Here is a 22945-nt window from a genome sequence, read left to right as displayed (position 1 = left end):
CCATTCCCCAGTCATGCATGAAGGGCTGTATGCTTAGTGCACCCACTTGGATATATATCTGCATTCAAAAAGCTGGGGGTGAAAGAAAAAAATAATTAATCAAACTGAAACCAGGATTTAATGTGATACGGACACACTTGAATCTATCACAGTTTTGGCATATCCTTATAAAAGGGAACACAAAACAAAACAATGTTTGACTGCATTTCAGTTTAATTAGGAATAGATTCTATTCTCCCTTTCATAGTCTGGGTTATCAGGTGCCCCCTCATAGGGAAAGTAATGCAGATGCAGTTGATATTCATTGGGTAGATGAGAAGATGTGGGTTTTTCATTAACCAGGTAAGGAAATCTTCTTGGGATTTGTGAAATGCTTCCATGTCTTTAGCAGGTGGGAATGCTCATGTCTTTAGCAGGTGCCCATTGTACTGCCTGTAACTTCTCCCCTATCCTATCCTGGCAGTTTTGCAGTCCAAGCCTGCCTAGGTCAGTCCAGGACTGTCCTCTCACAGAGTGGGATGTCACATCAATATAATGAGAAATCTAATTATAGTGGCATAACTATCGGAGGGTACAGAAGCAGGGTATAGCACAGGTTTTGCAATCCCTGGCACTATATATTGGAAAGAATGGCTCCATCTATACTCATCTGGTATCTCTATGCTTAGCTCTACGGGTGTAAGTCACTGAGCCAGAAAATCCCAGCAGCACTGCATACATAAATAATACAGATTTCGATCCCTGTCAATCAAGCAATCAACAAAATAATTCCATTTACAGTCAAATAACAGTAGACCTGGGGTCTTAAAGGCATGTATGGCCCAATATTGAAAATCTATGGCTAAATACACCCATATATCTCAGCAGGTCTCTGTTATACCAAAAACACATTCTGTCACTATTAAATACCTTGGCCACAAGCAAATTGAACTATACACAGACCTGGGGCATAACTTTGGGGGGCAAGAATCCCAACCCTGCCACACCAACAAAATCATGGGCACCCACTACCTGCCAATGTCAAGTGATTCCTAAAGTGGTAAAGTGTCTGTTAACTATGGAAAGGGTGACAATACAAAAACAAGAAACAAAGGGCACAGTAGAAAAAGCGTAAGATGATTGCTAGTGGCAGAAAAAGTCAGTCTCCAGTGTTTCCAGTACCAGTTCTTGTGCCTTTAAGGTCACAGAACAAGAAATTACTGTATTTGGTAATTTTGTGAAGGCGTAGCAGACTATGGGGTGCGGGAAACAAAACTTCTGTTGTAACCATAGCAACCAATGAGCAATTAGCTAAGATAAGTCATCCTCTTATCTACAAGAGCTGAAATGTATGACTCTTGGATAGAGAATCTGAATGATTTCTAGCTATGCCCATACATATCCTGGCCAAGGTCCATTATGTACCATTCACAACCGTTGCTTAACTAACAAGCTCTGCTACAATTCAACATCATGTATTTGATCCCCCATTCAAAAATCTACATGGGGCCTAGTGTGCACTCAGCACCTGGAGTTTGTTTCGCCTCCTTACTAGGCTTTATCAATGGCCTAACTGACCTTCTAGCTGAGCTCCCCCTGCTGCTGCAAGTCCCCACAGCCCTTAAAGTTTGGGAACCAAAGGTTTATTGTGGCAGGGACATTACTGTGTTTTCATTTTAATACTGTGGCACATTTTGCAGCTGTGTACATGAATAGCATACAACACTTGGCAACATGACGTGGTATCAGCTGGGGGGGGGGGCGTTATACACAGAGGATTCAACAGTTCCCCATAGGGAGATTAATCACCAGTCGTTAAATCTCCACTACTGCGGGCGACCAAAATGCCTTCCCATGTTCAATAAAGTGAATACCAGTGGGAAGGCATATGCAGAACTTTGTTTTCCAGTGACACCCAAAGTTATACATTTCTTTCTCCTTTAAAAACCTGACTCTGATTATTGCCCCCTTACTGTCTACAACATGCCCATGATTTTCTCTGCAGCCTTTCCCTTACCCCTTTGGTTGATAACAGACAGGGAAGACCCACTGCGGGTGACTCACCTCCCGAAAATGCTTTTCCAGTGTCAATAATGTAGATCGACCAAGGGAAAACCATGCAAGTTGTTTTGTCTTTCTCAATTTGCTGAAATTTGCCTGTGGCGACTACGGAAAACGAAACAATGTGTATGTCTTGCATTCCACAATTTACATTATTGCCAAAAAATTTGAGAGATTTGTCACCTGCGGTAGCGAAGATTCGAGCAAAGGCTACAAATCTCCCCATCGGCCATCACCCTTAGGAGTGTTCTTACTGCAACTTTGCAACTGTGGTCAGCAGAGCTAGGATTCTGTGTCTCACAGTCTTTCACCTGATTGCTGAAGGCCAAGGGTCTAACTCTGAATACCCAGGCCCCCTGCCACCCACACCAGAAACCTCCAATCAGCACTGGTGTGCTCTGTGGTAGGGGGGGTCTCAGTTTCTCCTTAGCCCCCTCACACTGTGCTGCTTCCCCTGTAGTCACTTCTTACACGGCTCTTAGGCAGAGTTTTTCACAGGCCCCCTACACAACAGCATGCCTTCCACATCTTCTTTTGTCTTAAGCCAGCTCCATTTCTCCCCCACAAAGTTAAAAAACAATTCTAAAGTAACAACATGACAATATTTACATTGCAGCACTGCCAATAATCTGCAACCTGATCTGTTTCCCACGGCATGCTTTTCATTCAATTTACAGTCACGTCTTCACTTATGTAATGTCTTCTCATAGCCACTAGGTGGCAGATTTAACTATCCAGGTACTAAGTGACTGGGCAACCAAGGTAAAACTCCTTATGGTGCAAAATCTCCCTCCGAACAGACATTGTATTCCCACATATTACCTTCAGAACATTAAGCAACTTGACTGCTTAATGTTCTGAAGGTAATATGTGGGAATACTATGTCTTCATAAACATTAAATTCCCCCAAAACATTTTCTGAATAGCAGAAATGCTGTAAGTAACTAAAGGGATTTAACAAATATGGAGCAGTTTGCTTTTATATTCTACCTGCTAAAACAAGATGTTCCATATACAGTGGTGTGAAAAACTATTTCCTGATTTCTTATTCTTTTGCATGTTTGTCACACTTAAATGTTTCTGCTCATCAAAAACCGTTAACTATTAGTCAAAGATAACATAATTGAACACAAAATGCAGTTTTTAAATGAAGGTTTACGTTATTAAGGGAGAAAAAAAACTCCAAATCTACATGGCCCTATGTGAAAAAGTGATTGCCCCCCTTGTTAAAAAATAACTTAACTGTGGTTTATCACACCTGAGTTCAATTTCTGTAGTCACCCCCAGGCCTGATTACTGCCACACCTGTTTCAATCAAGAAATCACTTAAATAGGAGCTACCTGACACAGAGAAGTAGACCAAAAGCACCTCAAAAGCAAGACATCATGCCAAGATCCAAAGAAATTCAGGAACAAATGAGAACAAAAGTAACTGAGATCTATCAGTCTGGTAAAGGTTATAAAGCCATTTTTAAAGGCTTTGGGACTCCAGCGAACCACAGTGAGAGCCATTATCCACAAATGGCAAAAACATGGAACAGTGGTGAACCTTCCCAGGAGTGGCCGGCCGACCAAAATTACCCCAAGAGCGCAGAGACAACTCATCCGAGAGGCCACAAAAGACCCCAGGACAACATAAAAAGAACTGCAGGCCTCACTTGCCTCAATTAAGGTCAGTGTTCACGACTCCACCATAAGAAAGAGACTGGGCAAAAACGGCCTGCATGGCAGATTTCCAAGGCGCAAACCACTTTTAAGCAAAAAGAACATTATGGCTCATCTCAATTTTGCTAAAAAACATCTCAATGATTGCCAATACCTTGTGGACCGACGAGACAAAAGTTGAACTTTTTGGAAGGTGCGTGTCCCGTTACATCTGGCGTAAAAGTAACACAGCATTTCAGAAAAAGAACATCATACCAACAGTAAAATATGGTGGTGGTAGTGTGATGGTCTGGGGTTGTTTTGCTGCTTCAGGACCTGGAAGGCTTGCTGTGATAGATGGAACCATGAATTCTACTGTCTACCAAAAAATCCTGAAGGAGAATGTCCGGCCATCTGTTCGTCAACTCAAGCTGAAGCGATCTTGGGTGCTGCAGCAGGACAATGACCCAAAACACACCAGCAAATCCACCTCTGAATGGCTGAAGAAAAACAAAATGAAGACTTTGGAGTGGCCTAGTCAAAGTCCTGACCTGAATCCTATTGAGATGTTGTGGCATGACCTTAAAAAGGCGGTTCATGCTAGAAAACCCTCAAATAAAGCTGAATTACAACAATTCTGCAAAGTTGAGTGGGCCAAAATTCCTCCTACTTGTGTTATCTTTGACTAATAGTTAAATGTGTTTGATGATCAGAAACATTTTGTGTGACAAACATGCAAAAGAATAAGAAATCAGGAAGGGGGCAAATAGTTTTTCACAACACTGTAGGCATCTACGTAAAGGCAATTGATCCTCACTAAGATGTTACCCTGTAGAAAGACATAGATAACAGCTTACATGTCACATTCAACATTATGGCAACTTCCAGTATGATGTAGATGTAGAACTCCTGTTGCTCTCAATGCCTCATTCCCTGCACTTTCAGAGGAAATCTTGGGTGCCAGGGGTTCTTTAAAAAAAAACAACACAGTTATTGAAAAAGAAGGGATGTCACTTATTAGACTGAACATTGATATCACATTATGCAGCATCTATCACTGATAGATCATTTGATCTCATCAAATATACAATGGAGTGTCAGCTCCTTCACAGGTTAATCTTACCATGGGCATTTAGTCATAGTGTTCTAGAAAATTCAGTTATTGCCTCCCATAGAATATAAACCAACTTGGATCCCTCTGGGGTCTCTACTCAGTGTCTCAAAAGGAAAAAACCCACACTGTTTAGCCCTTCTCAGTGGAGCACAGGCTTGCTCATACTAAATAACTAAATACCCTGCCGGTCTCCCATACCTTTAGTGTGCCAAAACAGGAGCTAGACTAACAATAACTATAGCATGGTGATTCTCACAGTCCCCTACCCAATTCCCACTAAGGTGTTTGGTCTAGCTTAAGGCTTCTCATTAATCAGGGCTCCTGCCCCCCGTCTCTCCCTGAGGCCTCTCTCTTCGAGCAGTCCAGCAGCACCCACCCCAACTCCACAAAGTGGAGTCCAAAGGAGAATCTGGGTATCATCCTCTCTTCACAGATGGAACACACCCCTCAAACAGGGCACTGTCATGGAGCTTGCGGTGCAGCAAATCCAATATTTTGGGGTTCATAAAAATGCAGAATATTCTACAAAAGATTTTGCTGAATACCAAAACCAATCAAAACTAATCTGCATATTAATATTTGAGAGAATCGAAATGTATTTCATCTGTGAACATTTGTGGCATTCAGTTGTTCAGGTTTTAAAGCCCCATGACTGGCTACTGGATAACTCTGGCCAACTCTGAACCTGCAAAATGGCTTGGCCAAATGCTGGACCAAATCATGGTGCAATGCTACAGAAAGCCGACTTGGTTTTTATTGTCATTATTATAATGTAGCTCTTTGTTTATTCCATCTTTAATTTGTGTTTCATTATGTCATTAAAATCATTGCCTGGTTGCTCAACAGTTCATACCGCAATGCTGCAGAATAGAGGTCCAAAACAGTAAAAAGTTAAATAAAAACAGATAAATGCAAATTGTCTATGTCACTGGATACTAAACTGTGATTTAAAAATAATCTATTCCTTCACCCTTTAAATGGCCATGGCTGGGTATTTTCTATTTACATAGCACCTGGAAACATATAATCAGGGGTTATGGCAACTCTTTTGTGCCGGTAGATTCTGCATCAATGGCAGTTAAGGGATGAATTTTTTGTTACAGGCACAAGCAGCAAGTCTTTCTAGACATATGGGATTAAGAGAGTTTGTTACTTGATATTGGTGAGTACATGTTGGCTCAGTAGGTAGCACTGCTGACCTTGCTACACGTGTGGATCTGGCCATTTATGGCCCCCCTTTACAGTTTTAATGCAAGGACTATAACATTCCAGTATACAATTTTCCTGTTTTTTAAACCTTATCTAATGAGCATGCCTTTTTAAAATATAATCATCAGAGGTCTGGCAATGCAGCTATAAAAACAAATGTTACCCTTATGATTGGCTTGTGGCCCATACTATACACTAGCATGGTTAGCTTTTAATTGTTCTATATATTTGCACTCTCTGCAGCCAACAACCCCCCAAATTCCTTCATATACACTTACAATCACAGTACTAGTGGCAGAGACCACAGAAGAAAGCTTTTTTTCATGAGTCAACTAGTTAAAATGCTGTACAGGTATGGGACCCATTATCCATAATGCTGGGGTTTTCCGGATAAGGGGTCTTTCCATAATTGGGATCTCCTACCTAAAGTCTGCTAAAAACATTATTTAAACAGTAATTAATAATTAAATATCTTAGTTTGGATCAAGTACAAGATACTGTTTTATTATTAGAGAGAAAAAGGAAATCATTTTTAAAAAATGTGAATTATTTGATTAAAATGGAGTCTATAGGAGATGGCCTTTCCGTAATTTGGAACTTTCTGGATAGTGGGGTGGATCAGGGCATGCCAGGGTATGTAAGAATAAATAACATTGCAGCGAAGTCTCATTGTGCAGGACATACACTATACATGTTTAGCAAAAAAAAAAGGATCCAAAGTGAGAAATATAAAAGGGTTAATCTCAGAGGGTGCCAATTTGTCAGCACTACTCTCTGGCCTATATGACACATTCATTAAATTGCAGGTACACTTTCATATATTAATAACAAACCCCTACAGGTATTATGCTAAACTAAGATTTATGGGAACTCGAGATTTTTGTATACATGTACAGTTCTGAAATCTATTTAAATGCAATGACTGCAGAAGTGAGACATGGAACGTTCTAAACCAAAGCTTAGGAACAAGGGTGTAGCAGCCATAGACACAGCAGAATTAGCAGAATGAGGCCTGGGTACCACTCTTAGGGGCTGATTTACTAATCCACAAATTCGAATCCGAATGGGAAAAATTTGGATTGGAAACGAACATTTTGCGACTTTTTCGTAGCTGTTACGAATTGCTTGTATATTGTCGCGACTTTTGCGTATTGAGCGCTCGTAAACGGCGGCCAAAACTTTCAGACTTTGCATGATTTTGGAAGCCTCCCATAGGACTCAATGGTACTCTGTAGCTCCAACCTGGCCCAAGGAAAGTCTCCCATAGGGCTCAATGGCACTCTGCAGCTCCAACCTGGCCCAAGAAAAGTCACGATACTGAAGCTTGAATGAATCCGAAACTTTCGTACTCGGCGTGAAGGCTACGAAAAAGTCGCGACAATTTGCGGAAAAATCGCAAAATACCGATCATTATGAAAAAAAACGCATTCGGACGCCTTCGGACCGTTCATGGATTAGAAAATCAGCCCCATAGTCTTGCACAGTTTCAGTATATGAGTGTGGGACAGCTAATTCACAAATTGCTGATTTTTTGCTGCAAGATCCTTGGGTGGTTTTATTAGGACCTCTTTCCTATTCTATATTAATCAGATTAAATCAGTTATGGAACCAGAAACTTTACTGGTTCTATTGGCCATTAAAGGCTTTTTCACCCCAGCATGGGCACATACTAGTGCAGGGATCCCCAACCTTTCATATTTTAAATGGAAAAAGTGTTGGGGAGACACAAGCATGGACAACGTTCCTGGGGGTGCAAATAAGAGCTAGAATTGGCTATATGGTAGCCCCTATGCGGACTGGCAGCCTATAGAAGGCTCTGTTTGGCTTTTATGCAATCAGCACCTACTTTAAGGCCACTGGGAGCAACATCCAAGGGGTTGGGGAGCAACATGTTACTCACGAAGCACTGGGTGGGGATCACTGTACTAGTGCAACAACTTATCAATTCCAGCTCCCTACAGCCCCCATATGTCAATCTGTTGGAGGATGTTGAGATTTCAAGGCCTGAAAATGCTTTTTCATTCATTTCTGTCTGTCATTCCTTTACAAATGTTGTAACACAGTGTTTCTTCTTTAAGAACCCTACAGCAGCCACAGGTTGCTGATAATCTGGTGGTTACTCCCTTGTCTCCTTACAAGTCTAAGAATTCTCTAATGGGCAAGAAATAGTTGGGGGACGGAGGACTAATTCTAAGCATCTTGATTTAAAAAAAAAAAAAACAAGTTAGATACTAAGGAGAAGCTCCTATTTTACTTTGCGTGCACTAATCCATGTATCAGATTCGAGCAGAGTAAGTGGACGAAGCCTGAAAGAAGCAGGTGATATGAAGCGATATTCATAGTTCAATAACAGTTATGGCTTCCAACATAGGATCCCCACTGAAATAAGTCAAGTCACACTAACTATATTGAAATGAAATTTTAAAAGTCTAACATATAAATTCATACATACGTATTAACTTTTTTTCCCTACATATTAAAAGATCAGATCGAGCTTTGTCATTGTGCCTTTATATGGTCCCCCAACTCCACTTTGACATCTATGTTTATATTGTACAGTGGGGAGTATGGGATTCCCCATAAACATTATTACTACTTGTACAAATACATTTCTGATGATGATATGGCTTGCAATCCATCAACAGCTAGAGGCAAAGGGGCGAGCAATCCCTGATACCTCTTATATATATTATATGTATCTGAACGCTGGAGAACAGTGGTTACAAACTTCTCTTTGCAAAGGCACATAAAGCCTTAATGTAATAATTACCCGAACATATTAGTAATTATATGGTTGCTATATCTACAAATCAGTACACAAGCCCTTTAAATTATTGCAAGCCCCTATTGCAAGTTAGTACTTACTGGGTACAGGAATTTGGTGCATTTTCATTCCATGGAGTTGCTTTACAGGTGAACAAATAGATCTGTAAGACAAAACATAAAACAACTTAGTAAGCACAGAGCTGTTGTACCCGTGAATCAGTGCAAAACCCGTTTATTATTACTGAAACCTTCACACTATGTTTGATGAAGGCTTTAGCTACCCTTTTATATACTTATATTAGAACTTTGCAATCATTTTCCCAATAACCCCCATCAAATAAACTAGTAGAAAATGAAGAGATTCCAAGAGAAGGGATTATATCATCATTACTTATGTTTTTTCTTGGTTACTTGGGATGCACCAAATGCCGTATTGTGAGATTGTGAGACAAAACATAAAACAACTTAGTAAGCACAGAGCTGTTGTACCCGTGAATCAGTGCAAAACCCGTTTATTATTACTGAAACCTTCACACTATGTTTGATGAAGGCTTTAGCTACCCTTTTATATACTTATATTAGAACTTTGCAATTATTTTCCCAATAACCCCCATCAAATAAACTAGTAGAAAATGAAGAGATTCCAAGAGAAGGGATTATATCACCATTACTTATGTTTTTTCTTGGTTACTTGGGATGCACCAAATGCCGTATTGTGAGATGCGGCCGACTTCCAACTTCCGTGTTTATGTGACAAAAAGTCACGTGAATTTAAGGATTTGAATTCAGTTTGGCCAGGCACATGGATTGGACCGGATCCAAATCCTGCTGAAAAAGGACAAATCTTGGCCGAATCCCAAACCAAATTCTGGATTCAGTGCATCCGTTTTTGTTACAAAAGCCTGCATGGCTTACTTGAGAAGATCGTTTGAAAATGTGCTTCTAAACCAAGAGACTCAGGATCCTGCAGAACTACAAATTATAGAAACACCAGACTAATGCAAGTGTAAGTCACTCACAGTCTCACTGTGTAATCGTAACCCACCTCCTCGTGCCTTTTCAATCATTTCTAAAGAAGACTTAATTCTGTTTAGTTAAAAGACATACTTGAATACACTTGAAATTCATAGGAAATTATTTCTGAACTATTTTGCGCTGGAAGATTTAAGAAGTTTCTTTAAAAAGCCAGATCCCCGAAGAGATCAGACCATGATTTACCCATAACTTTCGACCATACCAAAACACAAGCTCCCAGGATGCCAATTCATTTTCATTGAGGATTGCGGAAAATAGTATATAAGTTTTATAGTTAATTACTCAAGGAAGAATACAATGACAACGACCCACTGATAAACGCCTGTCTTATTAACAGTGAAAGCTCCCTTACTCCAAAATCAAGACAATGTTATATTTCAATTGGCCCACTACATATAATAGGTTGGACAGTACTAGTATAGAGAGAATCAAACAGAAACCAGTGAAGCAAGGCTCACCATAAGATTGCTAAGTATGTAAGCATTCCAGAAGATTAGGAGACTATAAGTTGTCACTACCATTGCAACCACTCTACCAAGTATTCAAACCAGTGCCAGTACCATGAGAACATGAATAGGAGGCAAAGCAATCAACCCCATGTGCCACTAATGAAAACCCCATCAATTCTGGAAATAAATTGTCTGTGTAAAATAAAGAAGATCTGCAGTGCTATATGACTGTATTTGTATCACATTTATGTTTATATTAGTTTATATTTGCTAAATATGAAAATGACTTAGTTTTGTCAGTTGATAAGTGTAAAGAATAGCATAAGTTAAAATATAAGAGCCACCTCTGGGCCCAGGACAACACTTTGCCCAACAAGGGGAAATAAGCGTAGTTGTAAGGGGAGCATCAAAATGATGGTGCAGTTGTGTGAGCAGCTGCTGGCTAAACTTGATGGGCAATGTTAGGGAACAACAGCTGGTTAGCTGCAGGTTGTCTAACACTCTGCGTATGTTTTTGGCAGAGAACACATCATCATATTGCCTATGATGGAGTCTCTCACCAACTCATTTTTGGGTGCCGGTTTATTTCTCAGAGATGTTTCTGCCTCCCAGCTCTAGATGGCTCTCACTAGACCATGCAGACAGAATATACAACTTGACTCATTCTCAGCTCTGCCACACACCGAGTGGTACAAACATTAGAACTCGTAACATGGGCAAAGGGAAACTCACCATAACACTCCACCCTGACAACCAACTTGCTTGCTGCATAAGCAACCTAGCTGATTCTACAGATATATATATATATATATTTTTTTATATTTTTTATTTTGAAAATAACGGTGTACAAAAGGGCGCCTTTTGGGTTATCCCAAGGTGCCAGGCAGGTATGTAACAAGATCATAAACATTGGGAAAAAGGAGAGGAGGGGTGGGGGGGAATGGAGAGGGAGGGAAAGATAGAGGATAAAAAGAATAGGTACAGTCAGTAATATGAGGTGGGGAGATAGTCAATCAAATTGGGGAGAAAGATCTCGTGGGTATATATTTGCCGGACATCAGTCTTGTAGGTAGGTAATCAGGTCTTGTCTTTTAGTGTTTCGGTACTCTTATGAGAGGTATCTTTTCCAGGTTGATGTGGTTGATCTTATAGGTGTATTGAGATATTTCTGTAAGTCATCCAGGGGGCCCAGATTTTGTTGTGGGTTTTTAATTGGCCTAATGAAATGCTGGTCAGCCTTTCCATAATTAGCATATTATCAAGTCTTGTTTTAACAAGGTTTATATCCAGTGTTGCAGATTTCCAGGCTTTAGCTATTGTTTGTTTCGCCGCTGAGAAAACGTGAGTGATTAATTTCCTCAGATATTTATTGCCGCCGGGGATATTTTTGTTAAGTAAGGCTTCTGCTGGGCTCTTTCTTAGCGAGAGGCCTGTTACTGCCGTTATTAAAGTATAAGTTCTGATCCAGTAGCGTACTGCGACTGGGCAATCCCACCAAGTATGCATAAATGTGCCTTGTTGGTTGCATGCTCGGAAGCATAGTGCGGATGCCGAGGGATACCACTTAGAGATTCTGGTTGGTACCAAGTACCATTGATGTAGAATCTTTTGGGAGGTTTCCTGAGTCAGCACATTTATAGAGCATGTTACTGTATTTTTAAAGATGTCCCGCCAGGTGGCCTCGTCAAAGCATAGGTGTAGTGTGCTTTCCCAGGTTTGTACAAATTTTAATTCCTTGATTGGAGTTAGGTGGGTTACTGTATCATATAGATAGGATAGTGCCCCTTTGAGTGTAGTGAGTTGCAAACATAATCTCTCAAAAGCTGTGGGTAGAGGGAATTGTTTGCCTTTATATTGAGCTCTAATGTAACTTACTATTTGATGGTAATGGAGCCATTCCTGTTGTGGGATTTTGTAATTTTCCCGGAGTCTTGGCCATGGCAGAAGTGTATTAGAGCTGGTTAATGAGTATATAGTGTCCAGGTTGAATTGTTTCCACCAGTGGAGAGCTTCTGGTGATTGGCCTGGATCAAAGTCAACATTATTGATGAAGCTTGTGACTGGCTTGTGTAGAGAGCAGAGTTTGTAGGGTTCCTTTGATCTGTCCCAGAGCCTGACGAGGTGAGTTACTATGGGGTTTGTTTGTATTTGAGATGTGGAGTGGGTTGTCCATAATATATTCCTTAGGGGTATATTTGGCAGAGAGTCTTGTTCGATTGTTACCCATAGTGGTTTATCCTCAGGTAGGTACCATGGTATCATTTGGGATAATTGTGCTGCGGTATAATATCCTTTCAGATTAGGGATGCCTAGGCCGCCCTTGTGTCGGTTACGGCAAGCTGTAGTGCGATTAATTCGTGGCCTTTTCCCGTTCCAGACAAATTTTGTAAAAGTCTTTTGCATTTTCTCTGTGTAATCTTTAGGGGGGGAGGTTGGGAGCGTACGGAACAGGTACAACAGCAGGGGAAGGGCGGACATTTTCAGTGCGGTTACTCTCCCGAGCCAAGACAGTTTAAGTCTTTCCCATGACTTCACCATATTTAAAATCTTATGTTCTATTTTGGGATAATTATCCTTGGCTAAGGATCTGTAATCGGCTGATATCAGTACTCCTAGGTATCTTATGGTTTTAGTTTGCCATTTAAGTTCAAAATTGATTTCTAGAAGTTTTTTAAGATGGGGCTGAAGGTTTATGCTTAAGGCTTCTGACTTAGAGGGATTGATTTTGAGTCCCGAAATTTTAGTAAAGTTGGAGAGAGTCTCGTATAAATATGGGAGGGAAGTCATGGGATTAGACATTGACATTATTATATCATCAGCATACATTGTACATTTATATTCGGAGTCCCCTACAGTTATACCTGAAATCTTTTTGTTTAGCCTTAGATGTTGGGCTAAGGGTTCGAGTGCTAAGGCAAAAAGTAGAGGGGACAGGGGGCATCCCTGCCTGGTCCCTCTACTTATGTTGAATGCGTCTGATTGAAACCCCATGTGGCTAACTTTAGCTATAGGGGAGTTGTAGAGGGCCTTAACCACGGAGAGGAAGGGGATAGGAAAATTATAGGCAGATAACACTTGATACAGATGCCAGGAAACAGAATCAAATGCTTTTTCTAGGTCTAGTGATAGGAGCATGGAGGGAACATCTTTTATTTTTGCTATGTGTATGAGATTTATGATCTTGCGGATATTGTCAGTGACCTGTCGTTTTGGGATAAATCCTGACTGGTCTTTGTGGATGAGTTGTCCTAGAAACTGGTTAAGTCTTGAGGCTATAATTTTGGCCAGCAATTTGATATCTAGGTTTAATATTGATATGGGGCGAAAATTTTTACAGTTAGTGTGATCCTTCTCTGGTTTAGGTATCACAGCTATTTGTGCTTGTAGATCATCTCTGCTGAAGTTGCCTTTATTAGTCATTATATCATTAAATAATAGGTGTAACCATGGGATCAGTTCAGGGGCAAACAGTTTATAGTATTTCCCTGTGAACCCATCAGGGCCTGGGGATTTGTTTACCTTTAGTTGCTTTATAGCTACCTTAATTTCTTCTATTGAGATTGGTTCTGACATTAATGTTTTCTGTTGGGGTGTTAGTGAAGGTAAGTTTGCTTGGTTTAGAAACTGCTGTAATAGGGTTGGGTTTGGGTCTTTGTGTTTTTGATATAATGGGCCCGATTCACTAAAGTCCGAAATAAGGAGTGCTATTTATAGCATGCGTTAAAAATCTTATCACTTCTTATTTTTCGCTCGATTCACTAAAAGGACACTTGTCATAATTAAGAAGCGATGTTCTTGGCGTTATTTATCTTGCGATGACATATTTTCAAGCAATATATTACGCAGCGCACAACATATTACGCAGCACGTTGCTTGAAAATATGTCGTCGCAAGATAAATAACGCCAAGAACATCGCTTCTTAATTATGACAAGTGTCCTTTTAGTGAATCGAACGAAAAATAAGAAGTGATAAGATTTTTAACGCATGCTATAAATAGCACTCCTTATTTCGGACTTTAGTGAATCGGGCCCAATGTGTGGTAATACGTGGCAAATTCCTGGGTGATACGTTCCGGGTTTGCTGTCAGGGATCCATCTTTTAATCTGATTTGGGTGAAGGGGGACTTATTAAATTTATTTGATAACTGGCGTGCCATCATTGTGTCGGCCTTATTAGCCTTTCTATAGAATTTTTGTTTTGTCCACTGTAATTTTGTGATTTCTTTCTCTGTCAGGAGTAGATTAAGTTCTGTTTTAGTTTTTTCAAGCTCCTGTTTGGATTTAGTGTCATTAGGGTTGGTTTTAAGCTGATCTTCTAGTTGTTGCATTTTGATGCCTAACTGATTAGTAGCTTTGGTCCTTTCTTTTCTAGCTTTAGTTTTAAGTTGGATTAGGATCCCTCTAATATAGGCTTTATGTGCTGCCCATAAGGTTGGGCTAGCAATATCTGGGGTATTGTTGTGGGTGAAATATGATTCCAATTCAGATTGTATTGTTTGTTGATGTTGTGGGTTAGATAGAAGGGAGTCATCTAGTCGCCAAATATTATTTAAGGGCTTGTGTGCTAGACTAGTGAGTGTTAGAGTGATTATAGAATGGTCTGACCAAGGGCAGGAAAGTATTTTTGTCTGGGATATGTTGGGAGAAATTTGCTTATGAATTAGGAACATATCAATTCTAGAGTGGGAATTATGCGGAACGGAAAAAAACGTAAAATCTTTCTTAAACGGGTGTTGTTCCCTCCATGCGTCCACCAAAAGATATTTGTCTATTAGCTTTGCGAAATAGTGTTTGTTGTTTTGATTACGTATGGATACAGGGCTAGGTTGTCAGTCTATATTTGGGTGGGATACCTCATTAAAGTCACCGGCCAATATTAAAGGAACAGTAACACCAAAAAATGAAAGAGCTTTAAAGTAATAAAAATATAATGCACTGTTGCCCTGCACTGGTAAAACTGGTGCGTTTGCTACAGTAACACTACTATAATTTATATAATAAGCTGCTGTGTAGCCATGGGGGCAGCCATTCAAGCTGGAAAAAAGGAGAAAAGGCACAGGTTACATAGCAGATAACAGATAAGTTCTGTAGAATACAATAGTGTTTTATCTGTTATCTGCTATGTGCCTGTGCCTTTTCTCCTTTGAATGGCTGCCTCCATGGCTACATAGCATCTTATTTATATAAATTATAGTAGACTTTCTGAAGCAAACACACATCTTTTACCAGTGCAGGGCAGCAGCACATTATATTTTAGTTACTTTTATACAGTTTCATTTTTTGGTGTTACTGTTCCTTTAAGGGGCCTCTGCACCTTTCCTCCAGGATAGAGAAAAATTCTCTATAATATGTTTGTTGACATTCGTTAGGGCCGTAAACCGTTGCTAGGGTTATTGGGGTATCTTGTATTTGTCCCACCAGGATCAGGAATCTGCCTTCCGGGTCTGATTTTATGGTGGTGGGTTGGAAATTTAGTTTTTTGTGAATTCCTATAGCTACTCCTCTATGTTTTTTTTCTGCACAGGCAGTATAAACAAGTTGATATGAGTAATGGAAATATTTAGGTACGGAGGTGTTAGAAAAATGAGTCTCCTGGAGGAAAAGAATGTCAGCCCCTAGTTTGTTGTAGTGCCGAAATGCCAGTGACCATTTCGTGGGGGAGTTCAGGCCTTTGGCGTTATGGGATATACATTTTAAAGACATAACATTTGAGGCAGTGAAGCTTAATAGATAGGCTCGTAGGATACCAAATAAAGAGACCATTAATTATACCCACAAGAATAGTAGCATAGAATAGACAAGGGAAAAACTTCTATAACTAGAAAACATTGTTCAAACAGATAATATAAACTTATCAGGATCCTGCAAGGATTTCGGAAGGTCGGTCGTTGACCTCGGTTGGGGGGGGATTCCTCCCGGAGGACTCCTTCTTATAGAGTAGTGGAGTGAGGCATGATTAATGTTTCGGGGCCCGCTGTTGCATTGGGTTTTTACGCCAGAGTGGTGAAATGGACCTCTCGCTTGAGCCTTTCCTAGGAGTAGTATTGGGAGTAGTTGGAGTTGGTTGTTGTAGCTTTAGTCGGGTCAGGAGTTCCAGGCCTTCTGGTAATGTCGTCGCTGAGTACGGGTGGTTCTGGTACATGAACGTTAGCTTGAATGGGTATCCCCACCTGTAGCGGACCCGATGCGAAGTCAGGATGGTGAGTACTGGTTTCATGAGCTTGCGTTTTTGGATTGTCAATGCGGCTAGATCGGCGTAGATGGAGTATTGGTGGCTTTTATATTCCAAATGGAGAGCGGCCCGGGAGGCAGACATTATAGCTTCCTTCGTTGAGTAGTAATGGAGCCGAGCAATTATGTCTTTCGGTGGGGCTCCCTCCCGTCTGGGGCCGAGAGCCCTGTGGACTCTGTCCATAAGTAGTAGAGAGTCCGTTATGTCCTATAGACTTTAGAAGCAGCGGCACTTCCTCCTGTAGATTTTGTATTGCGTCGGGGAGACCCGGATCCTAATATTATTTCTGCGCGTCCGATTTTCCTGGTCTTCCAGATTATCTTGCATGTCGGTAAGTTGTCTTTTTAGTTGCGCAAGTTGGATTTCGTGCTCAGCGGTCTTGTTGACCAGATCGTCAACTTTATCCTCGATTGCTGCTGTGCGTTGGCCTAGGTCCCGTAGTTCTTGAGTGACGTGATCAGTGATTTTTGCAGCTACCGCGTTAAGTTCCGTCTGGAGTAGGCGTTTGAATTTGCCAATTAAGATTGAGTCTCCCGAGTATTGCAGCTGGGTTTCTGGATCAGAGTCTTCTGGTGGGGAGTCTCGATCAGATTGTGGCGATGTCGTAGGAGTTGAATTGGCGCCATCCGCCATGCTGTCGTCGTCAAACGAGGTAGGCCGCCTATGCGGAGTTCCAGGTGGCTTACCCTGAGGTTGGGCTTTCTTGGCTTTATTGCCTCGGGTCATGATTACTAGCTCAAATGGTTGTACTTTGCTGTTATAAGCTTGTTGTTTCAGTGAGCTTAGTGGCTTAATGAGTCCTCCGGTAACGGAGCGATGGAAACGTGCGTCTGTTTAGAACAGCAGCATAGCCACGCCCCCTACAGATATATATTTTAAGGTACAAGTGATAAACAATATAATCTGATTGACCACAATACTATCAGCAGTTGTTCTGATTATTCTGGGTAAAACTAATAAAAAAGGCAGATTTAAGTGGCTAATTCAGACCCAGTCGGCAGCTTATCTGCCTGTGTATGGGCCCTTCCTGACTAGCTCCCCGAGTAATAAAAACTCTGTTTGCTGCATTGAGGTGGTCCTTATGATACACCGGTCTCTGTTATGATCCCATCACTGGCCCAATTTGCCTCACCATGTATGTGACCAAACCATACATAGATCCAGTGGAGTAACAACTGAAGAAGCAGATTCCATGGTCGCAAGATTTTAGTCATCAGTATTATAAAAATGGCAGCCACTTCAAGAAGTCTTATTACATATAATTAAATGAAGAAACCGTGCATAGAATTGGATTGATAGAACTGATCAGTGTAGGAATAACCAGGCTCTACCAATCACTTAACATGTTTTCGTTTAGGCAGACTAGAACTAGAATGAATTTACAATACTGAATTTTACTGAATGAATTTAAAATACTTTTGAGACAAATACAACAAAAAAAAGTCTCAACACTACAAGTACATGAAGCATGTGATATAACCACACACCCCCTGTCTCACAAGTACACTGAATAATCAATACCACACACGGTTTAGACTTTCTCATGGATTTAACCCTTTAAGTGCCAGCAGAATTTGACATTTCGGTTCCCCTCAGTGCCAGATGTTTTGTAAACATTCTGTGGTCTCTCAATTTTTTTTACTGGGGGAAGGGTTAAGTTTAGGTAGGCAAACTATATATTATTTTTTACAGGAGAACCTGAACTTTCTGGACCTGAACCTGAACTTTTCACTTCTGGAACAAGATTTAGAGCTTGAAATACAAAAAAAAGAAAAAATGCTATGGGCCTGATTCACTAAAGGGCGATAAAACGTGCGCTATTCTTATTGTGCGCTAAAATTTTTACCGCCGCTTAATTTTGGCGATTTTTCGCACGATTCACTATAAGCATACTCGCGCATTTTTACGCGCGATATTGCAAGCGTTATTTAACTCGCGAAAGACTATTTCAATGCGGTATTTGCCTGTACATGCGCTAAATTACGCGAATAATCGCCGAATATGAATGGTAGCATAGAAATAGTGTATAAAAATTGTCGAAGCATATAAATGGTGTATATAAATATTAGCCACATATAAATAGTAGATGCTTATAAATAGTAGCCACTAGTGATGAGCAAATGTGTTCTGGTTTCTTTAGTGAAAAATTAGCAAATCTTTCGAAAGATCCCCGAAACGGCAAAAATGTTGTGCGGGCAAAAAAATTGTTGCCCGTGACTATTATTTTTTGACACTTGTATCAATTTTTGGATGTGCGGTGAATTTTTGCGTGGCGATTTTTTTCATGCGTCTTGCCATTGGCGGATTGTTTTGCGAAACGCATGAAAAAATCCGCCACGAAAAAATTCAACGCACGTCCAAAAATTCGCTGCGAATCCATGCCTGGCGAAACATTTCATCACTTGTAGCCAAATAGAAATAGTTGCGCAAATGAACGCACGCCATGTTAGCCATACACGCCAATACTTGCGGAAAATTACTGTATTAAAAATGAACATTTCGCTGCAAACTGGCGGCTGCGTCACTCTGGGGGAAACACAGACTTGAATAAATAACACTGTAAGTCCATATTTTATTGCAAAAAATCATTTACTGTACTTTTGTATAATTTTTCGCCTGCCTGTAGGTGTTAATTTTCGTATAGCCGAATGCGATATTTAGCGCGCAAAAGTTATAGTGAATCATGCGATCGTATTCTTTTCAGCGCGGAAATTAACGCAAAGCGGTAAAACTAGTGCGAGAAATACCCCATGCGAAAATGGCGATTTTTCGCACGCGATAATACTATGGTGAATCGCGCGCAAGTTATTTTGCGTTTTTTAACGCGAAAAAGCGTGCGATAATTTTTATCGCCCTTTAGTGAATCAGGCCCTATTTTTAAAGATATAGGGATTTATACCAGAAACATATTTTATTTTATGGACAAAAATTCAACTGATTTGGAAAGCCTCATGTCTCCCGAACGTGCCAATACCTGATATGTATAGTTTTATGGAGATTTCTGACTTCTATAGATCAGAAACTCCCAACAGTAAATTACCAAATTTTCAAAGCATTACAGCAGAATACGGCATACTTTAGATTCCAAAGCCAAAAATCCTAAAACATTAGGTTTACCCCAGGAAATCATACATTTTTGAAAAGTACACATTCTGATGAATCCGAAATGGGTAACTATGTCTTCCAAGTCCTAAGTACCAAACGGCAATGCTTTACTTAATTTAGAAGATTCTATAAGAAAATTATGAAAATTCTAAAAAATCACCTCAAATCTTCCACTTTCAAGCATCATATCTCCCACATAACATTAGGTACCAAGAAAATACATCCTAAGTATGAAAGCCAAGGGTTAGCAGAACAGTTTGATGCCCATTGTGCATAGGATCACCAATGTATCTGGCATTTAGAGACCCCAAAGGAAAGTTAGTACATACAAATTGCTCCGGAGATCTCTTTAGCTACTGAAAATTCAACACGTTTACTGCATTTTCTGTGGGGTAAAAACACAAAAAAATACATTGACCCCCCAAAAACCATATATTTTTGGAAAGTACACATTCGGGCGAATTCAAAATTGGTACCCATGTCCTTCTACTCCAAACTACAGAGTTGCAATGCTTTTCCAAAATTGCCGGTTTTGATGCAATACCTGAAAATCACATCAAATCTTCCACTTTCAAACAACTTATCTACCACATAACATTAGGTACCAAGAAAATACATCCTAAGTATGAAAGCCAAGGGTCCACTGAACAGTTTGATGCCCATTGTGCATAGGATCACCAATGTATCTGGCATTTAGAGACCCCAAAGGAAAGTTAGTACATACAAATTGCCCCGGAGATCTCTTTAGCTACTGAAAATTCAACACGTTTACTGCATTTTCTGTGGGGTAAAAACACAAAAAATTACATTGACCCCCCCCAAAACCATATATTTTTGGAAAGTACATATTCGGGCGAATTCAAAATTGGTACCCATGTCTTTCTACTCCAAACTACAGAGTCGCAATGCTTTTCCAAAATTGCCGGTTTTGATGGAATACCTGAAAATCACATCAAATCTTCCACTTTCAAGCACCTTATCTCCCACATAACATTAGGTACCAAGAAAACACACCCTAAATATGAAAGCCAAGGGTCCACTGAACAGTTTGATACCCACTATGCATAGGATCACCAATGTATCTGGCATTTAGAGACCCCATAAGGAAGTTAGTGCATACAAAGCAATATAAGCTACCGGCATGTATATTATGTGCCATAAGATCCCTTAACAGTATGGAAACCCTAGAAAACTATACATTTTCTGAAAGTACACATTCTGACAAAACAAAAATGGGTAAATACAACTTTCTACTGCAAGCTACCAAACTACAAAGCTATACTAAACAGAACGGTTTTTGTGACATTTCTGAAAATCGTCACAAAGCTTGCATGTTGCCCCATTATGTACCCCACATTTAGTAACGTACCAACATAAAACACTCTAAGTATGAACGCCAGGGGTCTACTGAACAGTTTAATGCCCAATATGCATAGATTTACCAAACTATGTGGGGTACAGAGGATGCCAAATTGAAATACAGCAGACAAAATGTCCATGTGCAAAGACAAGTAACAAAGAACAATGTAAAATGCAATAAAATTTATAAAAATAAAAAAGAAAATCACTAAAATCATTTTTTTTTTTGCCTAATAATATCTCAGGTCTGAATTACAGTTTGAGTATTTTGGCTTGGGCAAATAAGTTTTACAGACAAAGTCAAGCGAACAACAACTATGCATAACTGAAAATGCAATAAAATAGCTAAAAATGCAATAAAATACCCAAAAATGCACCAAAATCACTGAAAATGCAGTAAAAACACCAAAATAATACACAAAAGGTATTTTTTTCAGGCAAGAATAAAAACGATGCGATCAAAAAAAATGAATATAGTGCATATAGATTTTTCTCTCCTGTCAAATCAGTTTCTGTAGAAAGAGCCCCATGGCTCCATATCATGTCATAAGACCCCCTAACGGTCCTGAGAACCCCAGAAAACCTTATATTTTTTGAAAGTACAAATTCTGACAAATCCAACATGGGCAAAGAAGTCTTTATACACCAAACTACCAAACTCTTAAAAGCTTTGCTAAATTTAGCGGTTTTTATAACTTTTCAGAAAATCACCTAAAATTGTTGCAATTTGTCGCATTTATCTTGCAGAATTTTACAATGACACATCACCCTAAATATGAACGCCAGAGGTCTACTAAAAAGTTTGATGCCCAAAATGTATAGATATATAAAATAGTGCATTTTATTTTTACTAGTTTTTGGTTTATTTGCCTTTCCCTTCTGCCTCTTTCCAGATTTCAAATAGGAGTCACTAACCCCAGCAGCCAAAAACTATTGCTCCGAGACTACAATTCTATTGTTACTGTTACTTTTTATTATTTGTCATCTTTCTTAGCAGGCTCTCCCCTATTCATATTCCCATCTCTCATTTAAACTACGGCCTAGTTTCTAGGGTAGATAAGACCCTAGCAACCAGATAGCAGCTGAAAAACCAAACTGGAGAGCTGCTAAATTAGAGTGACCAGGTCTCTGAATTTTCAAATTATCTGGCTAAATAACTGGAAAAAAACACACACAAAAAAAAAATTAAAAAATTAAGACCAACTCCAAACTGTGCAATAATATCAATATCATACCAAAAGATAATGTAGCGTAAGCTGAAAAAAGACACCTTTTATGTCTATATTAGGGGGACCAAATCATTAAAAAAATTCAGGGACACGTCTAATAACTAGACTAACCTATACGTATGTCCAGCCTTAATAGCCAATAAAGATGCTGGGTATTTACAAACTGTGTGCATAGATTGGACACTCACAGGACTTAGCAAATATATATTATATATATATTTTAGCAAATACATATTATATATATTTTATTCAGTAAATATCTCAACAGCAAACAGATCATGTTAAATTAACAACATGAGCAATCATTTTATGGTATTCACAGCAGGCAGAGGTAGATACATGTAGTTATAGACATATATAACAAATACAATCAGTAAAGACTTTACACACGATGAATCCCTCTATCACATTCTATAGCTCAAGAGATATATATATATATATAGATATATATATAGATATATATATAGATATATATAGATATATATATATATATAGATATATATATATATAGATATATATATATATATATATATAAAACACGTGTAGCAGCACAATCATTACTATACTATACCTATTAGATGTCTGTACATCCCAGCGAATTAGTGTAGCACCTCCCACGACCAGGCGGCGATCAGCGCAGTAATAAAAAGTTCCTCGAAAGTCTCTCCCTTCTTCTTATTGGTTAAACGTCGCCTCTTTCTTCTCCTAAGTCGCAGTTCCTGATTGGCTCACTATAGGGTTGGGGGCGTGTCCATTTGTGTG

At 39.6% G+C, this 22945-nt stretch overlaps 1 long non-coding RNA gene across 1 annotated transcript; it reads right to left on the bottom strand.

The window, feature by feature from the left end:
* Window positions 1-4547: 4547 nt before the first annotated feature.
* On the bottom strand, window positions 4548-22844 carry LOC108648257. The gene is made up of 3 exons (XR_004219789.1): window positions 22755-22844; window positions 8873-8934; window positions 4548-4653 (listed from the first exon to the last, which is right to left on the bottom strand). It is a non-coding gene; the product is annotated as an uncharacterized LOC108648257 (long non-coding RNA).
* Between the last annotated feature and the right edge of the window lie 101 nt (window positions 22845-22945).

This window comes from Xenopus tropicalis, chromosome 8 (genome assembly GCF_000004195.4).
Source record: "Xenopus tropicalis strain Nigerian chromosome 8, UCB_Xtro_10.0, whole genome shotgun sequence".
Taxonomy (NCBI): domain Eukaryota; kingdom Metazoa; phylum Chordata; class Amphibia; order Anura; family Pipidae; genus Xenopus; species Xenopus tropicalis.
The sequence above is the reverse complement of the archived record's forward strand: the minus strand, read 5'-3'. Positions and strand labels throughout refer to the sequence as shown.